This window comes from Leuciscus leuciscus (assembly GCF_965113295.1).
Source record: "Leuciscus leuciscus genome assembly, chromosome: 1".
NCBI classification, from domain to species: domain Eukaryota; kingdom Metazoa; phylum Chordata; class Actinopteri; order Cypriniformes; family Leuciscidae; genus Leuciscus; species Leuciscus leuciscus.
In genome coordinates, this window is record NC_138725.1 from 28906422 (window position 1) to 28919344 (window position 12923).

General features: G+C 36.0%; 1 long non-coding RNA gene across 1 annotated transcript in view; it reads left to right on the top strand.

Moving 5' to 3' along the window:
- Positions 1-12923, top strand: part of LOC309503446 — a 411057-nt gene that overhangs the window by 248209 nt on the left and 149925 nt on the right. The gene's annotated exons all lie outside the window — the stretch shown is intronic.

Consider the following 12923-nt stretch of genomic DNA (forward strand, 5'->3'; position numbering starts at 1 on the left):
TATACCACAGTTTACTGAAAACAAGTGTATAATTGCATACAAATTCTAACTAAGAACTAATAACACCATACAAATGTCTTTACACACCCATGTTCTGAGTCTTGGTCTGATCTTGACAAGCCTGTTTTTCAGAGGATTGATGACACATGAAGAAGGAATGTGTGAAATCTGAGGCAAATGAAAAGATCATCCGGAATATGAGAACACATAAAAACCAAAGGCCCTGTTTCAGGGACATTGTACATGTTTAATATGAAAAATGCTTAATGTGTCTTAACTTTACCTTCTGATTTTTTTTTTTTTTTTTTACCAGCACAAATGTTAAAGGTCCTTAAATCAAGATACATTTACTTGAGAAGCCAAATTACTCAAGATAAGAAGTGCTATTTTCTGAGAAATTGATAAGTGATGATTAAAACAAGAACAATATCTGCCATTGGACTCAGAAGAATCTGCTTAATTCAAAGGGAAAAGGAAATGTTTAGATATTTGTATTGGAAAACAAAAGAAAATAACTTTATATACCAATACATAATTAAAATGTAAGTACTCTGGAAAAGAGAGTATAAAAATCGTACTCTGTTACTAACGTAACCTCGGTTCTCTCTAGAGAGGGAACGAGTACTGCTTAAGAACTTACGCTTGGGGGAAAGTCTCTTTCCGTGAGATATTGAAGCCAAAAATTATCCTTTAATTTTTATATAATGCAAAACGCGTTGCAGCAGTATACAGACATAGGCGAGGCACCTTTGAGCGCCTATTGGCTGCTCTGCGGCAACTGCAGCAGCCTATCGAGAGAGGCCCTGGTGACGCCTGGCCAATGGGGATGCTTCGCGGCCATTTGCATAGCGTCCCGCCGAAATAGGCATGGCCTAGGGCTATAAATATAGCGTCGAGAGGCTGCTTCACTGGTTTTCATCGCCGGAGCGAACCAGAGCGAACTGCAGGCACGGCAAGGATACGCAGTACTCGTTCCCTCTCTAGAGAGAACCGAGGTTACATTAGTAACCGAGTACGTTCTCTTACGAGTGGTTCTCTCGTACTGCGTAAGAACTTACACTTGGGGAACACAATGTAAAACGCCTTGCGTGCTTGAGATCCAATACCAAAGTCCCAAGGGCATGTGCCCGGGGCCCACATGGTACATGATCATCAGGGACTCACAGAGAGTCCAGGAAGAGAGGCTAAAGCATTATTCCTGAATAGGTAGCATCCCACCAGGGAGCATTATAATAATAGTGTTCCACGCAGTCAGGGCAAAGTTATTGGCCTGATCTGATGAAAAATATGGGTCTTACAGTTGCCCTCAGGGCTGTATGATCGATCCGTGAGCATCGCTCGAACAGTTTCCAGCATCTGAGCCGACCTCAGGGCAGATAGTACTGGCTTTTAGACCGACAACAGCTTAGCTTGGAAAGCGGGAACTTCTAGGTTATAAAACCTGATAAATGTAGACGGGGAGGCCCAGCCTGCTGCCATACAGATATCATGTAGAGAAATCCCACTGGACCAAGCCCACGAAGAGGCCATGCCTCTTGTGGAGTGCGCTCTGACACCTAATGGGCACTGTAGGCCCTTAGAGATGAATGCCAGCGCTATGGCATCCACTATCCATCTGGATAGGGTTTGTTTCGTTACAGCTAGCCCCTTAGAGCGTCCGTAGAACGAAACGAATAGCTGCTCTGTCTGTCTGAAGGGAGACGAGCGAGACACATAAGCTCTTAATGCCCTGAAAGGGCAGAGCAAAGCGGCGTCCTTCTCCTCCTCAGGGAACGGTAAGGCCGACAGGGAAATGACCTGGGACCTGAACGGTGTGTTGAGGGATTTAGGAACATACCCGTGTCTCGGTTTAAGCCTGACAATTGAGTCATTTGGCCCAAACTCCATACATGTCGCGCTTACTGAAAGCGCTTGTAAGTCCCCCACACGCTTAACTGAAGCGAGAGCCAAAAGAAACGCTGTCTTGAAGGACAAGTGTTTGATATCCACAGATTGGATTGGCTCAAATGGGGCACCTTTCATGGCCTCCAAGACCGTGGAAAGGTCCCATATGGGAACTGAAGGGGGTCTGGGAGGGTTTAACCTCTTCGCTCCTCTTAGGAAGCGAATGACCAGACCGTTCTTCCCGAGTGACTAGCTTAGCGTTGATTTAACAAACGCTGCTATAGCCGCCACATAGACCTTGAGCGTGGAAGGGGTTCTGCCCTTTTCCAGAAGCTCTTGTAGGAAGGAAAGAACGTTCGTCACCCCACAGTCCTGGGGTGACACGCCATGGGCTGTGCACCAGCTAGAAAACACAGACCATTTTGAGGAATAGAGCCGTCTCGTAGAGGGAGCTCTAGCCTGCGTGATTGTGTTTAGTATTCCCGAAGGGAGGTGAGCGGGTAACCATTGATGGCCCATACATGTGGGGCCCAAAGCTCCGGGCGAGGATGCCAAATCGAGCCCTTGGCCTGGGTGAGGAGGTCTCTCCTCAGAGGTATCGGCCATGGGGAAGAGCTCGCTAGTTGCATCAGAACTGGGAACCAGACCTGTTTTTTTTCAGAATGGAGCTACTAGTAGCACCGAACATCCACTTTCCCTGACCCGCTGTTACCTGAGGTATGAGCGTAATGGGGGAAAGCACGTGGGCCAGCGCGTTCCTGCTCTTGGAGAAGTATATCGGGCAGTGAGACGCAAACAGGTCTACTTTCACTTTGCCGAACTTCTTCCACAGCAATTGGACTGTCTGTGGGTGTAGGGACCATTCTCCTGTCGGAACATTGTTCCTGGACAGTCTGTCTGGTCCCAAATTCAAGTGGCCGGGCACATGAACTGCTCTCAGTGAGCGCAAATTGTGCTGGGCCCAAACCAGGAGGTGTTCCATCAGCCTGTGAAGGATTGTTGTGTTGTCCGAACGGACTAGAACGTGGTGTCCTGCTATCTGGGGATAGGAGCGCCTGAGCGCGTTGTAGACTGCCATCATTTCCAAGCAGTTGATGTGTAGGAGCTTTTCTCGTTCTGACCATAGGCCAAAGAACAGTCTGCCCTCGAGCAGCGCTCCCCATCCCGAGGTGGAGGCGTCCGTGGACACCACCTTCACACTCGAGGAAGTCCCCAGGCTTACTCCTGACCAGTACCAGTCAGTCGCCGTCCAAGGTTTCAGAGCTGAAATGCATTTCTGATCGACCTTGAGACGAAAAAGACCGGAAGTCCACGCTCGGCGCGGCACACGCGCTTGCAACCAGAACTGAAGTGGGCGCATCCGAAGGAGCCCCAGCTGAAGTACTGGTGATGCTGCGGCCATGAGACCCAGCATCCTTTGAAACTGTTTGAGCCAGTGTGCGTTGTGGCGATAACTGAGCTGTCATTGACAGCGAGTTCAGATCTGTGCCCAGAAAGGATATTTCCTGACTGGGAGACAGAGAGCTCTTCGCCCAATTGACTGTGAGACCTAATTTCTCGAGGTGCTCGAGCAAAATGGTCGTGTGTACTATGAGCTCTGTACGAGACTGAGCCAGAACTAGCCAATCGTCCAAGTAGTTCAAAACTCGCATTCCCCGAATTTTCAAGGGAGCGAGGGCCGCGTCCATGCACTTCGTGAACGTACGGGGTGCTAAAGACAGGCTGAGATCAGACTGTATACTGATATGCCTGGCCCTCGAAGGCGAATCTCAAAAATCGCCTGTGACGAGACGCTATTTGTATCTGGAAATACGCGTCTTTCAGATCTATCAACACAAACCAGTCCCCCTGGCGAACTTGCGAGAGGATTTGTCTGGTCATGATCATTCTGAACGGGCGCTTTGAAAGCGCTTTGTTCAGCCGTCTTAGATCTAAGATGGGTCTGAGACCCCCGTCTTTCTTTGGCACCAGGAAATATCTGCTGTACAGGCCCCCTTCGCTCTGAGCTAGAGATAGGGGTTCTATAGCCCCTTTGCTCAGTAGTTTAGCTATTTCGGCTCGAAGTAAATGAGCTACTTTTTGGGTGAACTAACCCTTTAACATAACTTACAGTACATACAATACATTCAGGAATGTAACGTTTACAGTACGATCTGATACTGAGGAACAACATTTCTTTTTTTCTAATACATGCAATGCAACAATCAACTACATGACTTCATTAATTTAAGTCTTTGTGCTCTATTTGAAGACATCTTTCAAGCCTTAATTTGTTTAAAGGCGAAATAAGACTTTTACATATTTTACGATACGTTTTTTTAAAATATAAAACATTTATGTTGTGCTCTATGGCATCTCTTACAATTAAAAGCCGTTAACACAAAAAAGCACAGTTTTTAAAACAGCATATATATCGATGGTGAATATAACTCTGAGAGGACAGAGCACTGTTGAATGACTTGATTTGAAATCGAATATGGGAATTCCTGTCCATGGTCATGTGCACACTAGCCTAACCTGACATCTGCAACTTTTACACCGTCCAGACTGCACTCATCCCTGACAACTGCTGAAAAAGGTTTGAATCATGAATCAGTTTTGACTGCTGAATTCTGCGTTATGTTCTGCAGCGTGTACTTCCGAGGGTTAAAGTCATCGGTAAATTCTTGATTGCTGTTTTGACAGTGTTCACCTGGACTTTTAATGGACTAATTATTGCCCTGATTTTTTATTTTTTATTTTTTTTTATCAGCATTATTTTGTTTTAAGGAGAAAAAAATGGTGCTCATCAACCTTGAATGACATGGTAATAAAATGATATCACATTATTTTGGCAGTAAAATTTTGGCCGTTTTTTTTCTTTGAGTCGGCGGGTTTTGGTGAGCTTTTGGGCTGGAAATCACCATCCCAATCTTGCAACACTGTGCACCATTACAATACTTACACAGTAAATTCCACAGTGTTAAATCAACACTGCTCAGAGCAAATATGGTCCCACTCTACAGAGTGTTAAAGTAACACTAAAGCGGTGTTAAAGTTAATGAGATAATTAAGTGATTAATTTAGTGATGATTGAACATTATTGAAGACACCTGCAGTTAACAAGCAGAATCACTGAAGGAGAAAAGCACAAATTGTAAGCCACCGTTATGGTGATGGGTGTTTGCTTTAGTTGGGCTCTTGACCCTTATATGTTTACTTTAGAGTTAGTTTGGCTGTTGTATCTGAGTTATAACTGCCAGATGAACAAAGAAAAAAAAAAAAGTGATCTGATGGTGTTGGTTATATTATGAAATTCATCATTTGAACTTGATCACTGAACTCATTATGATCCCTATTTCTGACTTCGATTTATGTTGTTGGTTACAAAATAACTGTGAATCTGCATAAATATCCAGAATTTTTTATATAATATAAAGGATTTCTTAAAAGTTGTTTAAAACAAAAAAATATTTCCTTTAGGCACACACAGACGTCAAGATTCAGTCTATGCATCTCAACAATGGTGACTAGCAGAATATTCAATTAGGGAAAGTAAATTAAATAGACAATTCAGATCATAATTTATTCATACCGCAATGCATGATGGGAGCCATTAATGAGTTGTGATTGGTGGCAGCCACTGCAACATGCTTTATTATTGTCACCATTGTTGAGATTCACAGGCTGATTATTGATGTCTGTGTTTCTAAATAAAGTAATTTGAAAGTGTTTTGATCAGAATAATGTTTATGAAATATTTTGGATTACAAGTAAAGTATTGATAATCATATGCTGTTAAAATCACAAAGCTGCTGGTAACAAGATAAACCAAACTATCTCAATAAGTTTCATTTTTCAGATCACAGCATGATTATGTCAAAACATAACCAACACTATCAGATCACACTTTTACTTTGTTCATTTGACTGTTATACATCAATAACAGCAGACAAACAACAGTAAAATTTAAAGTAAACATATAAGGGTCAAGAGCCCAACTAAAGCAAACACCCATCACCATAATGGTAACTTACAATTTATGATTTTCTCCTTCAGTGATTCTGCTTGTTAACATCAGGTGTCTTCAATAATGCTCAATCATCACTAAATTAATCACTTAATTATCTCATTAACTTTAACACCGCTTTAGTGTTACTTTAACACTCTGTAGAGTGGGACCATATTTGCTCTGAGCAGTGTTGATTTAACACTGTGGAATTTACTGTGTATAGGCAGCTATGTCTGTCACATATCTTCCGCTCCATTAAACATGTTAATGCTCAGTAGTACACAATATATGGTTCTTTAATGTATTTTGTATTGTACTAAAACGCGTTCATTTTCAATGGGCATATACACTGTAAAAAAAAGAATACATTGATTTTATTGATATCTAATTAATAAAAATGAGGCAACAGATTACAAGCAATATTATTAATTAAATTTAACAAATTAGAATTGAGTAATAATTAATCAAATGAATTCCTTTAAAGTTAACCATTTAAAATGAGTAAAATGTACAAAATATCTTTTATTGCCAACATTGAAGACACCAGGGGGTTGTTCCATAAAAGCCGCTTAGAAAAGTGGGGATTAAACTCCAAAACCGGACTTGAATGAGCCTAACAAATGAGTTGGGGCTAAAGTGGTTCCATAAAAGGTAATTGAAGCTCACGCAATCTCACTAATTAGATCCAGGTTTATCTAGTCTAGATAATTGCGTGTGCACGCGTTTCTTAAGCAGCCCTAGAGGTCGATCGTGGATCAAATCGATCCATCTGTAAATGTTCAAAAGTCATGCAAATGTATCCATTTTGCTGCTAATTTTCATATTGAACGAGCGCTGCTGCGCGCATGCGCGCCAAATAGGAGCGCAATAATTCTGACTAAAATATACATTTTGCTTGGAAAATTAATATGCGATATTTTATAACACTAGAAATATCTTCTAATTATAATAATTTATCTTTAGGATGTTGGATAAGTTGCAGTGAACTTCTAGCGAACAGAAGTACTTCAGTGAAGTAGCCTATAATTCAGGGAAGATTTTTTTTAAGAAACTAAATATATAAAGATACAAAATATAGTTTTGGGTATAGGACCTATGCTACTTAATAAAGATGGTGTATACTTATTTAGAATGCTGAGAATTACAGCTTTTAATGCAATATTTTTTGGGAGAAAGCAAGAATCCCCAGTTTTAAATGAGTAGATTTAGTTTCTAAAGTACATTATGGAGAGGATAACATTAAATTAAGAGCAAATGTATACATTTTGAAAAGATTTGTGCAACTCTAAAATCAAAGAATATTCCATAAAATAAAGGAATATATATTAGCCTACATTAACTACATTTTTATATAACCCTCCCTCCCTTTTATTTCTAGTTATTTGTTATTTTATTTATTTACTTATTTAATATTGAATATTTGATATTCAAATAATATTACTTGAATAACTATTAGGAATTATGTGTCATTATAAGAGTTTGATATAAATATGTTAATGTTAAATTTTTATTACTATTTATTTATTGTTTTTTGTCTTTTCCCCCTTAAATCATATGTAAAAGTGTCTATGTACTTTTTGGTCATTGTTCTAATCATGTGTGTTTTTAGGCTATGTGTTGGTGGGTATTATCACAAAAGAAAAAAAGTAGAAGGAAAAATAAGGAATATTTATTGGGGGAAAATATGATGTCTTTAAAGGAACTGTCAATTTGTATAATTGTGTTAAATGTGTTTGAACTGAAAGACATAATAAAGTACATTATTTATATATATATATATATATATATATATATATATATATACTAAAATATTTGTTATTTGGACATTAGATGTGCCTTATTTAGAATTTTAAACCTGTGTGTATTTTTATGATAGCAATAACTGTAAAGGGGTAATAACTATTGTAATGGGGTAAATCAAATGTACACAGTAAATTCCACAGTGTTAAATCAACACTGCTCAGAGCAAATATGGTCCCACTCTACAGAGTGTTAAAGTAACACTAAAGCGGTGTTAAAGTTAATGAGAAAATTAAGTGATTCATTTAGTGATGATTGAGCATTATTGAAGACACCTGATGTTAACAAGCAGAATCACTGAAGGAGAAAATCACAAATTGTAAGTTACCATTATGGTGATGGGTGTTTGCTTTAGTTGGGCTCTTGACCCTTATATGTTTACTTAAAATTTTACTGTTGTTTGTCTGCTGTTATTGATGTATAACAGTCAAACGAACAAAGTAAAAGTGTGATCTGATAGTGTTGGTTATGTTTTGACATAATCATGCTGTGATCTGAAAAATGAAACTTATTGAGATAGTTTGGTTTATCTTGTTACCAGCAGCTTTGTGATTTTAACAGCATATGATTATCAATACTTTACTTATAATCCAAAATATTTCATAAACATTGTTCTGATCAAAACACTTTCAAATTAATTTATTTAGAAACACAGACATCAATAATCAGCCTGTGAATCTCAACAATGGTGACAATAATAAAGCATGTTGCAGTGGCTGCCACCAATCACAACTCATTAATGGCTCCCATCATGCATTGCGGTATGAATAAATTATGATCTGAATTGTCTATTTAATTTACTTTTCCTAAATGAATATTCTGCTCGTCACCATTGTTGAGATGCATAGACTGAATCTTGATGTCTGTGTGTGCCTAAAGGAAAGATTTTTTTGTTTTAAACAACTTTTAAGAAATCCTTTATATTATATAAAAAATTCTGGATATTTATGCAGATTCACAGTTATTTTGTAACCAACAACATAAATCGAAGTCAGAAATAAGATTCATAATGAGTTCAGTGATCAAGTTCAAATGATGAATTTCATAATATAACCAACACCATCAGATCACTTTTTTTTTCTTTGTTCATCTGGCAGTTATAACTCAGATACAACAGCCAAACTAACTCTAAAGTAAACATATAAGGGTCAAGAGCCCAACTAAAGCAAACACCCATCACCATAACGGTGGCTTACAATTTGTGCTTTTCTCCTTCAGTGATTCTGCTTGTTAACTGCAGGTGTCTTCAATAATGCTCAATCATCACTCAATTAATCACTTAATTATCTCATTAACTTTAACACCGCTTTAGTGTTACTTTAACACTCTGTAGAGTGGGACCATATTTGCTCTGAGCAGTGTTGATTTAACACTGTGGAATTTACTGTGTAGGCTAATATACTGTCAATTACTAAGCTCAGATTCATCTTACCAGTTAAAATTTATACTCTGCTTTTGTAATTATTTATTTTTAATTTTGTGATTTTAACTTCTGCTTTACAAAGCTTTTTTTCATATTGTGTTCTAATGTTCTTCTAATCATAAACATGTACTACAGCTGCCAAACAAAACCAGAGAGAAATGTATTCATCAATCTTTAAAACAATCTAATTAAATCTTGGGCACAAAACATTCAGCCAGTAAAAAAACCTGTAGAACATATATTGTATTTAGGCCTATCTATCTATCTATCTATCTATCTATCTATCTATCTATCTATCTATCTATCTATCTATCTATCTATCTATCTATCTATCTATCTATCTATATAGGTCTATATTGTCTAATTTATCATTGTAGCCTTATTTAAGTTGATTTTCTGTATACTGTGTATTTATTTTTGGACTAATAGTGGTTAATAAAGTCCAATAATGGTATGAGAGAGTGTCAGTGGTAATATCATTGTGTTCCTATTGGTCAGTGTTAGAGGATCTCCCAGGTGAAAATAAAGTGTACTTGAGTGCACTAAAAAAACACTTAAATACAAGAAAGTACATTTGTAGTACATTCCTATTTTTTGTGCTAAAGAAAAGTTTAAAAATTATACACTATAAATACACTAATTAAAAGTATATTTTTACTTAAGTAGTACTTAAGTGTAATTGCAAAAGTATACTAAATAACATTGATATTTTAAATGTATTTTTAGTGCATAAGAAAAAAGATATACTATTGAAAAAATACACAGAAGTGTTCACAGAAGTACATTTTTAACACATTAAAAATAGTTCATTGTTAGTGCACTTTTAGATAGCTATTATAAGTTTAAATTAAATTGATTTTACTTAAAATATATTCAAAATGTAATAGTCAAAAATTTAATTTTCCCAAAAGTAGTATTTAAGTACACTTTATAAAAATAAACTAAATATTACTAATTCTTTAAATTAATTTTAAGTGTATAAGGTACTAGCCCAGGTGAAAAAGACATAGTATTAAATGTATTAAAAATATACTTGAAATACAAATAGTATAATACATTTGTATTACCAACATGCTTATTTGAAGTGCATAAAAAATACATTGAATTGTATTTTAATATATTTCTAAAAAGTATACTAGAAATACATTGGTAATAAATATATGCTTAATTATACTTTAAATAAATATGCTAAACACAAGCATAATTTTAATATATTTCTAACAAATGCACTACAAGTACATTGGTAATAAATATATGATTAATTATACTTTCAATAAATATGCTAAACACAGGCATACTTTTAATATATTTCTAACAAATGCACTAAAGGTACATTGGTAATAAATATATGCTTAATTATACTTTTAAGAAATATGCTAAACACAAGCATACTTTTAATATATTTCAAAAAAAAAGCACTACAAGTACATTGTTAATAAATATGCTTAGTTACATTTTTAAGAAATATGCTAACACAATCTACCATTTGTGTGAAGTTTTAGTGTATTTAAAGAAAACATACTTATGTTGCTCTTAATTAAAATACATTTGTGTAACTTGTGTAAGAACATAGCTAAATCTAAAATATTAAAATGGTTAATCTAAAATATAAAAAGCTTTTAATGTGTTTAAAGTACTTTAAACACTTAGGCCTACTGCAATATATTTGTAATATTTATCATTTTATCATTTTAATATTTTAGATTTTTTTGTATAATGTACCAACTTCTAATGTATTATAAACATTTGTCTACTATCATTAAGCATTGCAATAAGCACTTAAAATGAATGTTGTTCACTTTTACTTGTTTGTAGGCTACTTGTAAAGGGCTGTTGTCCATTACATGTTTTTACTACTGAAATTCCCACATGGATATCAACATCATATTATTTTAAATGCATAATAGATACATTTTCCAAATATGTTTAAATGTTGTCCAAAAATATGTTGTACTTGTTTGAATTTGAAAAACGCTAATAACACACGTGACTAATCCTGATTGGTTCCAGCTGTTGAACGTCTGTGATTGGTTCTGGTGTAATTATGAGCTCACACCTCACTCAGAGCTTGCTGACGGCTGTGCGTTCATTGAATGTGATTATATTTCGGCGTCGCGTCGCGTGTAGTTAGGACACGGTGTAATAATTCAGAGATAGAAGTCTAAATTCAAACTAGAGCGATCGTGTTTCTTTAGAGGACTTGGAGGAAACCACGCGATATGGATTAGGTGAGTTTTTTTGCGATTAACCTTTTCAAACGTGAAGGTTTCATTAGTCTACGATATTTCAGTTTTTATTTCTAAGATTAACGGAATTCTTAAATGTTTTGCAACTAATGAGTGATCATGACAGTAGCCTATTTAGATTTTTTTTCTAACGTTAATAGAAAAAGTAACTGTTAGTGTTGTTTTTATTTTTTCCAAGTCGAATCTCGAAGAGATGAAGATACTGTTATCAGAAGTTACTGGTAAGTTTTAGTTGCTGTTTGCATAAATAAATAGCTCACTGTTTAGTTTTTGTCCTAGTTTTTTTCCAACATTTTTTCCTAGCTTCTTAGTCTAGTCTAATTTGTGTTCATTCATGTAAAAATCTATTTAATTGTTTTTTTGGGACAGCTGCAAGTCACTTGTCATGGCTTACAATATTTTGCACTACTTCTAATTTCCTTAACTCTTTGAAGAGTTTGAGAGTTTGTGTTTCTGCACATAACTTTTTTTTTTTGCTCTCAAAGTCAAAGGGGGCTGACTAAAACAAGATTAGCATTTGTTGTACATTTTAATTATTATTCTTGTTGGCTGCGTATACTTTTTCAGTTAAACGGTTAGCCTAAATTGCCCTTTTTTGCTGTGATACAGTGACATATGTAGACTTCACAGTTGTTCAAGAGCTATTTTATTAACTCCTTTTCTTAATTAACATGTTATATTAAATGTCTACTGTTAAAATATATGAACTAAGCATTACATGCTATGTTAAAGAATTCCATTTTTACTAGGTGAAAAAGACTTACTATTAAATGTAATAAATATGTACTTAAGTATGTTTTTAGTACAAAACAAATATACTTTAATGCATTTATAATACATTTAACAGTATGTCTTTTTCACCTTTTATGTACAACAGAGGGAAATGTCAAAACATTATACACTGTAAAAAAAAAAAATTACATCCCCAAGTCAAAAATTTCTAGTGACTGATCACATCTAAATTTTTCAATTAGTCTGACGTATTATTTCTCATTGAGCCAATGTTAACAGACTATTGCAACAAGAATTGCACTTGGGCCAATTAAAAAATTTAGATGTGACCCGTCACTAGAAAATTTTGACTTGGAGAGGTTAGAATTTTTTTACAGTGTACTGTGTTGTAATAAAAAACGTCTAGGTTACGACCTCTGTTCCCTGAGAACAGGGAATGAGACACTGCATTGATGACGATATGGGGAACACCCTCCATGTAAACCGGTGTTTGAAAAGCTGTACAATCTCGGCAATAGAATTTGACTGGCGACAGCCTATAGTCACACGACTAGTAGAGAAATTGAAAAGAGAACATTGTTCCCCAATAGCATCATCGAAGCAGTGCAAGTTCCCTTTTGATAGGGAACAGTTACTTTTTTAACAGAGGTTAATTTTGCTTTAATATAAAAATAAACTCATCTTTTTCCCCTTTCATAGACACTGTGATCAAACAATTTCCAACACGTCTGAGGTGCGAGCACTGATTCGAAGGAAATGCAACAATAAGGCAAACTCAAAGACCAATCAGTAACAGTACTGTAACTGTTTGCAGCTATTAATGATTGCACTTTATTGACTAGTTAGG